Consider the following 11,433-nt stretch of genomic DNA (forward strand, 5'->3'; position numbering starts at 1 on the left):
CCAATGAAACCAAGCATGCTGAATGCCTTCTTCACCACCCTATCCACCTGTGACTCCACTTTCAAGGAGCTATGAATCTGTACTCCTAGATCTCTTTGTTCTATAACTCTCCCCAACGCCCTACCATTAACGGAGTAGGTCCTGGCCCGATTCGATCTACCAAAATGCATTACCTCACATTTATCTAAATTAAACTCCATCTGCCATTCATCGGCCCACTGGCCCAATTTATCAAGATCCCGTTGCAATCCTAGATAACCTTCTTCACTGTCCACAATGCCACCAATCTTGGTGTCATCTGCAAACTTACTAACCATGCCTCCTAAATTCTCATCCAAATCATTAATATAAATAACAAATAACAGCGGACCCAGCACCGATCCCTGAGGCACACCGCTGGACACAGGCATCCAGTTTGAAAAACAACCCTCGACAACCACCCTCTGTCTTCTGTCGTCAAGCCAATTTTGTATCCAATTGGCTACCTCACCTTGGATCCCATGAGATTTAACCTTATGTAACAACCTACCATGCGGTACCTTGTCAAATGCTTTGCTGAAGTCCATGTAGACCACGTCTACTGCACAGCCCTCATCTATCTTCTTGGTTACCCCTTCAAAAAACTCAATCAAATTCGTGAGACATGATTTTCCTCTCACAAAACCATGCTGACTGTTCCTAATTAGTCCCTGCCTCTCCAAATGCCTGTAGATCCTGTCCCTCAGAATACCCTCTAACAACTTACCCACTACAGATGTCAGGCTCACTGGTCTGTAGTTCCCAGGCTTTTCCCTGCCGCCCTTCTTAAACAAAGGCACAACATTTGCTACCCTCCAATCTTCAGGCACCTCACCTGTAGCGGTGGATGATTCAAATATCTCTGCTAGGGGACCCGCAATTTCCTCCCTAACCTCCCATAACGTCCTGGGATACATTTCATCAGGTCCCGGAGATTTATCTACCTTGATGCGCGTTAAGACTTCCAGCACCTCCCTCTCTGTAATATGTACACTCCTCAAGACATCACTATTTATTTCCCCAAGTTCCCTAACATCCATGCCTTTCTCAACCGTAAATACCGATGTGAAATATTCATTCAGGATCTCACCCATCTCTTGTGGTTCCGCACTTAGATGACCTTGTTGATCCTTAAGAGGCCCTACTCTCTCCCTGGTTACCCTTTTGCCCTTTATGTATTTGTAGAAGCTCTTTGGATTCACCTTTGCCTGATCTGCCAAAGCAATCTCATATCCCCTTTTTGCCCTCCTGATTTCTCTCTTAACTCTACTCCGGCAATCTCTATACTCTTCAAGGGATCCACTTGATCCCAGCTGCCTATGCATGTCATATGCCTCCTTCTTATTTTTGACTAGTGCCTCAATCTCCCGAGTCATCCAAGGTTCCCTACTTCTACCAGCCTTGCCCTTCACTTTATAAGGAATGTGCTTACCCTGAACCCTGGTTAACACACTTTTGAAAGCCTCCCACTTACCAGACGTCCCTTTGCCTGCCAACAGACTCTCCCAATCAACTTCTGAAAGTTCCTGTCTAATACCATCAAAATTGGCCTTTCCCCAATTTAGAATTTTAACTTTTGGGCCAGACCTATCCTTCTCCATAGCTATCTTAAAACTAATGGAATTATGATCACTGGTCCCAAAGTGATCCCTCACTAACACTTCTGTCACCTGCCCTTCCTTATTTCCCAAGAGGAGGTCAAGTTTTGCCCCCTCTCTAGTCGGGCCATCCACATACTGAATGAGAAATTCCTCCTGAATACACTCAACAAATTTCTCTCCATCCAAGCCCCTAATGCTATGGCTGTCCCAGTCAATGTTGGGAAAGTTAAAGTCCCCTACTATTACCACCCTATTTTTCTTGCAGCTGTCTGTAATCTCCTTACATATTTGCTCCTCAATTTCCCGTTGACTATTTGGGGGTCTGTAGTACAATCCTATCAAAGTGATCTCTCCCTTCTTATTTTTCAGTTCTACCCATATGGACTCAGTGGGCGAACCCTCGGATATATCCCCTCTCACTACTGCCGTGATGTTCTCCCTAATCAAGAACGCAACTCCCCCTCCTCTCTTACCTCCTGCTCTATCTTTCCTATAGCATCTGTACCCTGGAACATTGAGCTGCCAGTCCTGCCCCTCCCTTAGCCATGTTTCAGTAATAGCTATAACATCCCAGTCCCATGTACCCATCCATGCCCTGAGTTCATCTGCCTTGCCCATCAGACTTCTTGCATTGAAATAAATGCAGTTTAATCTAGACTTCCCTTGGTCTTTGCCCTGCTTTCTCAGACCATCTGTCCGGTCATGTTCTGTACACTCTCCCTTACTGCCTTTTGTTTCTGTCACCACTTTATTTCCCACTGACTTCCTGCATCGGTTCCCATCCCCCTGCCACATTAGTTTAAACCCTCCCCAACAGCACTGGCAAACACTCCCCCTAGGACATTGGTTCCAGTCCTGCCCAGATGCAGACCGTCCAATTTGTACTGGTCCCACCTCCCCCAGAACCGGTTCCAATGGCCCAGGAATTTGAATCCCTCCAGCTTGCACCATCTCTCAAGCCACGTATTCATCTTAGCTATCCTGTCATTCCTACTCTGACTAACCCGTGGCACTGGTAGCAATCCTGAGATTACTACCTTTGAGGTCCTACTCTTTAGTTTAACTCCTAACTCCCTAAATTCAGCTTGTAGGACCTCATCCTGTTTTTTTACCTATATCGTTGGTGCCTATATGCACCACGACAACTGGCTGTTCACCCTCCCCCTCCAGAATGTCCTGCAGCCGCTCCGAGACATCCTTGACCCTTGCACCAGGGAGGCAACATACCATCCTGGAGTCTCGGTTGCGTCCGCAGAAACGCCTGTCTATTCCCCTTACAATCGAGTCCCCTATCACTATAGCTCTGCCACTCTTTTTCCTGCCCTCCTGTGCAGCAGAGCCAGCCACGGTGCCATGAACCTGGCCACTGCCACCTTCCCCTGGTGAGTCATCTCCGCCAACAGTATCCAAAACGGTATACCTGTTTTGGAGGGAGATGACCGCAGGGGACCCCTGCACTGCCTTCCTACTCTTCCTCTGTCTGTTGGTCACCCATTCACTATCTCCCTCAGTAATTTTTATCTGCGGTGTGACCAACTCACTGAACGTGCTATCCACGACTTTCTCAGCATCGCGGATGCTCCAAAGTGAGTCCATCCGCAGCTCCAGAGCCGTCAAGCGGTCAAACAATAGCTGCAGCTGGACACACTTCCCGCAGGTGAAGGAATCAGGGATACAGGAAGGATCCCTGAATTCCCACATCCCACAAGAGGAACATGACACGGCGCTGGGATCTCCTGCCATGACTTAACCCTTAAATTAGCTTAAGAACAACTACAATGTCAAGAGAAAAAAAAAGGAAAGAAAAACTACTTACCACTCCCTTTAAGGAGTTTACTCCTTTAAATTGTTCTCAATTTAGAGAATGTTAACTACACTGGGGACCTTGATTCACTAAAAAATAAACGCTACTTCCTATAAGACCTGCAGACCTTCCCTTTCCTTTTACTTCAGTTACTGTAGATAAGGAGAAATACTCACCTGAACCTACTCACCAATCAGGTGCCTCCCCTGTGTCGCGTCCCGATCTGATTCCTGACGTCACTTCGAACTCGGTCGCAGCTCCGCTCGGCTCGGCTCCTCTCAGCTGCACTCAGCGCTCTGAAATCCCGCCTTTTATCGGACGCTCCCTCCGCTCGGCTCGGCTCCTCTCAGCTGTTCTCAGCGCTCTGAAATCCCGCCTTTTATCGGACGCTCCCTCCGCTCGGCTCGGCTCCTCTCAGCTGTTCTCAGCGCTCTGAAATCCCGCCTTTTATCGGACGCTCCCTCCGCTCGGCTCGGCTCCTCTCAGCTGCACTCAGCGCTCTGAAATCCCGCCTTTTATCGGACGCTCCCTCCGCTCGGCTCGGCTCCTCTCAGCTGTTCTCAGCGCTCTGAAATCCCGCCTTTTATCGGACGCTCCCTCCGCTCGGCTCGGCTCCTCTCAGCTGTTCTCAGCGCTCTGAAATCCCGCCTTTTATCGGACGCTCCCTCCGCTCGGCTCGGCTCCTCTCAGCGCTCTGAAATCCCGCCTTTTATCGGACGCTCCCTCCGCTCCGCTCGGCTCCTCTCAGCTGTTCTCAGCGCTCTGAAATCCCGCCTTTTATCGGACGCTCCCTCCGCTCGGCTCGGCTCCTCTCAGCTGTTCTCAGCGCTCTGAAATCCCGCCTTTTATCGGACGCTCCCTCCGCTCCGCTGGGCTCCTCTCAGCTGTTCTCAGCGCTCTGAAATCCCGCCTTTTATCGGACGCTCCCTCCGCTCGGCTCGGCTCCTCTCAGCTGTTCTCAGCGCTCTGAAATCCCGCCTTTTATCGGACGCTCCCTCCGCTCGGCTCGGCTCCTCTCAGCTGTTCTCAGCGCTCTGAAATCCCGCCTTTTATCGGACGCTCCCTCCGCTCCGCTGGGCTCCTCTCAGCTGTTCTCAGCGCTCTGAAATCCCGCCTTTTATCGGACGCTCCCTCCGCTCGGCTCGGCTCCTCTCAGCTGTTCTCAGCGCTCTGAAATCCCGCCTTTTATCGGACGCTCCCTCCGCTCGGCTCGGCTCCTCTCAGCTGTTCTCAGCGCTCTGAAATCCCGCCTTTTATCGGACGCTCCCTCCGCTCCGCTGGGCTCCTCTCAGCTGTTCTCAGCGCTCTGAAATCCCGCCTTTTATCGGACGCTCCCTCCGCTCGGCTCCTCTTAGCTGTTCTCAGCGCTCTGAAATCCCGCCTTTTATCGGACGCTCCCTCCGCTCCGCTCGGCTCCTCTCAGCTGTTCTCAGCGCTCTGAAATCCCGCCTTTTATCGGACGCTCCCTCCGCTCCGCTCGGCTCCTCTCAGCTGTTCTCAGCGCTCTGAAATCCCGCCTTTTATCGGACGCTCCCTCCGCTCCGCTGGGCTCCTCTCAGCTCCTCTCAGCGCTCTGAAATCCCGCCTTTTATCGGACGCTCCCTCCGCTCCGCTGGGCTCCTCTCAGCTCCTCTCAGCGCTCTGAAATCCCGCCTTTTATCGGACGCTCCCTCCGCTCGGCTCGGCTCCTCTCAGCTGTTCTCAGCGCTCTGAAATCCCGCCTTTTATCGGACGCTCCCTCCGCTCCGCTGGGCTCCTCTCAGCTGTTCTCAGCGCTCTGAAATCCCGCCTTTTATCGGACGCTCCCTCCGCTCGGCTCGGCTCCTCTCAGCTGTTCTCAGCGCTCTGAAATCCCGCCTTTTATCGGACGCTCCCTCCGCTCGGCTCGGCTCCCACACATGTTCCTTTACTAATGCACTCAATTTCTATGCAGATGCCAGCCAACATGTAATGAGTCAGAAGTGGGTACCAGGATCAGTTGAGGACAGGCTCTGCAGCAGCTGCTGCATTATGCACAGCTGAGAAAGAAACTGGAGTGTCAGGGCTACAGGTTGAGGCCAAGATGGAGGGGCGGGGTGGGGGGGCTTTTGTTTGGTGTGTATGATAGAGTATTGGAGACAGTAAGAGACAGGGATAGGTCTCAATCCAGGGTTTTGGAGTGGACTGAACAGTCTGGAGCCTGGCAACCTTCAGAGCATCAGAAAGCACTTGGGTGGATGGGTCTTGAACCATTCGAGGTGCAATCTGGCAACATTCAGCAGATACTGGGCTGGGATCTGGAAGTATGTGGGGCCTGGAGGCTGGGAGCACTCAAAAGATAGAGGGGCTGTGGCCTCGGAGCATTTGGAGAAAAGGGTTCTCTGTTTGGGAGCACTCAAGGGCATTGGCTGGGGCTTGATATGACTCAGGGGGCAGAGTCTGATATCTTGCAACATTGGGAAAGGCGATTGAGGCCTGGCAGCATTGCAGAGAGGGCAGCTGTCTGGCAGCATTTGTTTTCTCCACTACACACCAGCACCCCACCGCCGCCCCCACTCCAGCCCGCCCCCCCACTCCAGCCCGCCCCCCCCCCCCCCCCCCCCACCCCCCAAGTTCCTGCACTATGTTGGCCAGTCAGGAGCACTGCTGAAATGAGTAAATAAAGTTGGGAGTTTGTGCACATTGGCATTATGTCCCTGAAAATCCACAAGCTTTTCTGCCACACTCCTGACAAGTCTATCAGGAGACAGCAAGAAGGCATGTGAATTAAATTGGGTCCTTATTATGCTGAGGGTGAAATCAGTCTTGGATAGTAGTGCAAAACAGATGACAGTGAATCAGCAGCCTGTTTTACACCCCAGGTGGTTTCCTGTTACCTTTCTCACAGTTTTTATCTTTAGAGTATCTTCTCCTTGAAGTTGGTGGGGGGGGCTGCAATCAAGGCTAAAGAGCCTCAGCTACCCATTACAATGGGTGGGGGGGAGGAAGGGCACACACACCCATTGGACACACATACTCCTGCTGGATATCAATCTACTATTCAGAGCTGGCACTCCAGTCTCCACTTACCAGGACTATCTGGAAGTGGGGCTTGAACCCTTCACCATCTGACTCAGAGGCAGGAATGCTACCACTAAGCCAAATGCTCACTCTAAGTCATCATTATCCAGCTCTAATTCAATCTTTATTGCCCTTTGGATTTTGAGCCCTCAGAAATTCCATTTCAATTTGGGTCATTGATGATTGAATTTTGCAGTTCCAGTATAAATTATAATTCTGTCCCTATGCTCTTCTCTTTTTATCCCATTTGCCTTCTCTTTGACACACTTCTAACCACATCTTGTAGACATCGCCATCTATTTCTTTTCTCAAAGAACTCTGTTTAGTTTTTCAACGTCTCCACAAATTATTCTCTCTTTTTATGTCTATGTTGGTGCCTCATCTTTCACATAAATACAGTATGTGATTTCCATAGTAAAGAGCACACCCTAATGAGCAGCAAATAATTCAAAAAATAATATTTTGGGATATAGCATATGTGAAATTTGAGATATGACATATAAGTGTAGCATGCTTGGGAGGAACAGGTGACTTTGGACCAATGGTTCCCAAAGCTTTCCACCGGTGGGGGTTTTTCTTGCCTCATGCCTGGGTCTGTTGGAGACGAATTGATAGAGATTGATTGCCATGATTAGTCAACAACTCCATTGTTGTTATATCATGCGACTACTAGAATAGTAGAAGGCGAACTAGATGGACATTGATATTTTTTCATCCAGCAAGTTCTATGATCCATACAATTATGAGATTTGTAATTTTATTTATACTGAGTAAGTCTTTTTTTGCTTTGCCTATGTAGCAGACCAACAAACACAAGCAAAATGAAAAAGCAGTGATGACAATGCCTTAAACATTCCCACATTAGTTTTTAAAAATATTTTCACACAAGCTATTCCTATTTATGCACCAACCAGGATTGAGAGGGTAACCTGCTCCCAGACTCCAGCTGTTGCCACTCTCTAGTCTGAATATGGTCAAGGGGTGTCTCATGATGATTTTTCTTTCTTCCTTATGGGGGAAATACAGCTGAGATAGGCAACTCGCTGGAGTTGGGTGAGGAGGAACAAACTTGCATCTCACCCCTTCATGATGCCGTATAGTGGTGCTCCAATGTTCTCAGACATTGCACCAATTTTTTCCACATTTTCATAACTCAAAATCTAAGACTGCTAACTTTATGAAACTTGGAAGATATATTTGCTAATAAACTTGTAAGTATAACTCAGGTCAAAACCTTAAATAAGGTATATGATTCTGATGACATTTGCATAGGTCTATAAAAATTAAATTAATGTGAAAAAAATTGTCCTTATAAAACTCAAAGAGCAAATCCTATACCTCTGAAAATTAAGTATAACTGAGAACCTTCTCAAAACTCATCTTTCGACCAAGCTTTCAGTCACCCTTCTTAATCTTTCCTCTCCCTCCATAGCTCGGTTCTGTATCTATTTCCATTTGTGAAGCACCTTGAGACCATTTAACATTAAAGGCATTCTATAAATGCAAGTTGTCATTGTCATTGTATGCTCATCAGCTCTAACCGTATAAGCACATTTTGTTAACTAGATCTAGAATGTACACAAGTTGCCCAAAAAACATGAATGTTATATTACAAAACATAGAAGGAACATTTATTATGCTAAATTTGTGCACATCTTAACAAATTATGTTGATTAGATCTCACTTAGATGTGAAAATAATTGTATTTGGATGATTGGCTTTCAGTTTAAATTGAAAACAATGGGATATATTTACTTCACTAAAAGGGAGAACATCTTAATAAAGTATCCCAATCACATGAATAAAACAGAACATGCTGGACATACTCAGCAAGTCAGGCAGTATCTGTGGAGAAAGAAACAGAGTTAACGTTTCAGGTCGATGACCTTTCATCAGAACTGGAAGAAGTTGAAGATTTAACAGATTTTAAGCAAGTACAGAGTCAGGGAAAAGGAGGGGGGAGGAAAAGGAGGGGAGGAAAGAACAAAAGGGAAGGTCTTTGATTGGATGGAGGGCAGGAGTTAAATGACAAAAGAGATGATGGTCCAAGGCATGCAGGTTGATAATGTAAAGAAACAAAAGATGGGTCCAGAGGAGCTGTAACTGGCAACATCAGAACCATTACCAGCACCTGTTATCCAAAAAAATGGGAACAGTGGTTTATGATCTGAAGTTATTGAAATCAATGTTGAGTACAGAAGGTTGTAAAGTGCCTAATCGCAATATGAAGTGCTGTTCCTCGAACTTCCGTTGAGCTTCATTGGAACAGTGTAGGAGGCCGAGGATAGAGAGGTCAGAGTGGGAGTGGGACGGAGAATTAAAATGGCAAGTGACCAGAAGGTCAGGGTCACGCTTGCGGACTGAGCGGAGGTGTTCAGCAAAGCGATCACCCAATCTGCGTTTGGTCTCCCCAGTATTGATGAGGCCGCAACGTGAGCAGTGTATGCAGTGCACTAAATTGCTATTTCACCTGGAAGGAGTGTTTGGGGCCCTGGAATGTGGGAAGGGAGGAGGTGAAAGGGCAGGTGTTGCATCTCCTTCACTTGCAGGAGAAGGTGCCGTGGGAAGGAGAACGGGTGTTAGGGGTGATGGAAGCGTTCCCATGGCATATTCCCATTCAAGTGCAGGAGATGCAGGAGATATTTTACTAATAAAGTAAAACTACAGGAGAAATTAATGGGACTAAAAGCCGACAAATCCCCTGGACCTGATGGCCTATTTTCTAGGGTTTTAAAAGAGGTGGCTGCAGAGATAGTGGATACATTGGTTTTAATCCTTTAGAATTCCCTAGATTCTAGAACGGTCCCCGTGGATTGGAAGGTAGCAAATGTAACCCTGCTATTCAAGAAAAGAGGGAGAGAGAAAACAGGGAACTATAGGTCAGTTAGCCTGACATCAGTAGTAGGGAAAATGCTAGAATCTGTTATTAAGGATGTAGTAACAGGGCACTTAGAAAATCATAATATAATTAGGCAGAGTCAACACAGTTTTGTGAAAGGGGAATTGTGTTTGACAAATTTATTAGATTTTTTGAGGGTGTAACTAGCTGGGTAGATAAGGGGGAACCAGTGGATGTAGTATATTTGGATTTTCAAAAGGCATTCGATAAGGTGCCACACAAGAGGTTATTACACAAGATTAGGGCCCATGGGAATGGGAGTAATATATTAGCATGGATTGAGGATTGGTTAATGGATGGAAAACAGAAATTAGGAATAAACGGGTCATTTTCGGGTTGGCAGGTTGTAAATAGTGGGGTGCCACAAGGATCAGTGCTTGGGCCTCAGCTGTTTACAATATATATCAATGACTTAGATGAAGGGACCAAGTGTAATGTATCCAAATTTGCTGACGATAAAAAGCTAGGTGGGAAAGTAAGCTGTGAAGAGGACACAAAGAGGTTGCAAAGGGATATAGACTAGTTAAGGGAGTGGGCAAGAAGGCAGCAGATGGAGTACAATATGGAGAAATGTGAAATTAACCACTTTGGTAGGAAAAATAGGAAAGCAGAATATTTTTTGAAAGGTGAAAGACTAAGAAAATTTGGTAGTCAGAGGGGTTTGGGTGTCCTTGTGCACAAATCACAAAAAGTTAACATGCAGGTACAGCAAGCAATTAGGAAGGCAAATCGTATGTTAGCCTTTATTGCAAGGGGGTTGGAGTATAAGAGTAAGGAAGTCTTGCTACAATTATATAGGGCTCTGGTGAGACCACATCTGGAGTACTGTGTACTGTTTTGGTCTCCTTACCTAAGGAAGAATATACTTGCCTTAGAGGGGATGCAACAAAGCTTCACTAGATTGATTCCTGAGATGAAAGGGTTGTCCTATGAGGAAAGATTGTGTAGAATGGGCCTATGTTCTCTCGAGTTTAGAAGAATGAGAGATGACCTCATTGAAACTTATAAAATTCTTAGGGGGCTTGACAGGATAGATGCTGAGAGGCTGTTTCCCCTGGCTGGAGAGTCTAGAACCAGGGGTCATAGTCTCAATATAAGGGGTTGGCCATTTAGGACTGAGATGAGGAAAAATTTCTTCATTCAGAGGGTTGTGAATCTTTGGAATTCTCTAGCCCAGATGGCTGTGGCTGCTCAGTCGTTGAGTACATTTAAGATTGAGATCGATATATTTTTGGACACTAAGGGAATCACGGGGTATGGGGATGGGGTGGGAAAGTTTTGTAGAGACAGAAGATCGGCCATGATCTTATTGAATGGTGGAGTGGGATTGAAAAGCCGTATGGTCTACTCCTGTTCCTATTTCTTGTGTTCTTATGTTGCCTTGTAGCATCATCCCTTTTGTCATTTAATCACACCTGCCCTCTACCCTATCAGAGACCTTCCCTTTTGTTCTTTCCTCCCCCCGACCTTTCTCTGGCTCCGTACTTGCTTAAAAACTGTTAAATCTTCAACTTCTTTCAGTTCTGATGAAAGGTCATTGACCTGAAACGTTAACTCTGTTTCTCTCTCCACAGATGCTGCCTGACTTGCTAAGTATTTCCAGCATTTGCTGTTTTTATTTCAGATTTCCAGCACCCGCAATATTTTGCTTTATCCTAACCACCATCTTGATTACGTATCATTAAATATAGTTTCCTTTATAATTCAAGTACCGTAAATGTGTGTTACGAAGCAAAGTACTATGGTACCCATTATATTTCCATTGGGAATTAAACTGTTGTCAATGTTCGTTTTCTTTGACATTCCTTTCAGAATATTATCAGCATTTTTGTAGCTTGAAATCCCAAACTGACTATTCCTTCCATCAGGAAGGAGAAATAGATGATCATGTGTAGCATTGAAATAGCTAAGGATGAAACTGAAAGAGACCTAGGAGTTTTAGTGGATTCAAGTTTTAGTATGTTCAACTAATGCAGAACAGCAATCAACAAAGCCAATAGGATGTTAATTACACAGCCAAATATAATTCAGAGGAGGTTAAGATCAAGTTGTGTAGTGCTCTGGTCAGACTG

Source organism: Heptranchias perlo, chromosome 1 (assembly GCF_035084215.1).
Source record: "Heptranchias perlo isolate sHepPer1 chromosome 1, sHepPer1.hap1, whole genome shotgun sequence".
NCBI lineage: Eukaryota > Metazoa > Chordata > Chondrichthyes > Hexanchiformes > Hexanchidae > Heptranchias > Heptranchias perlo.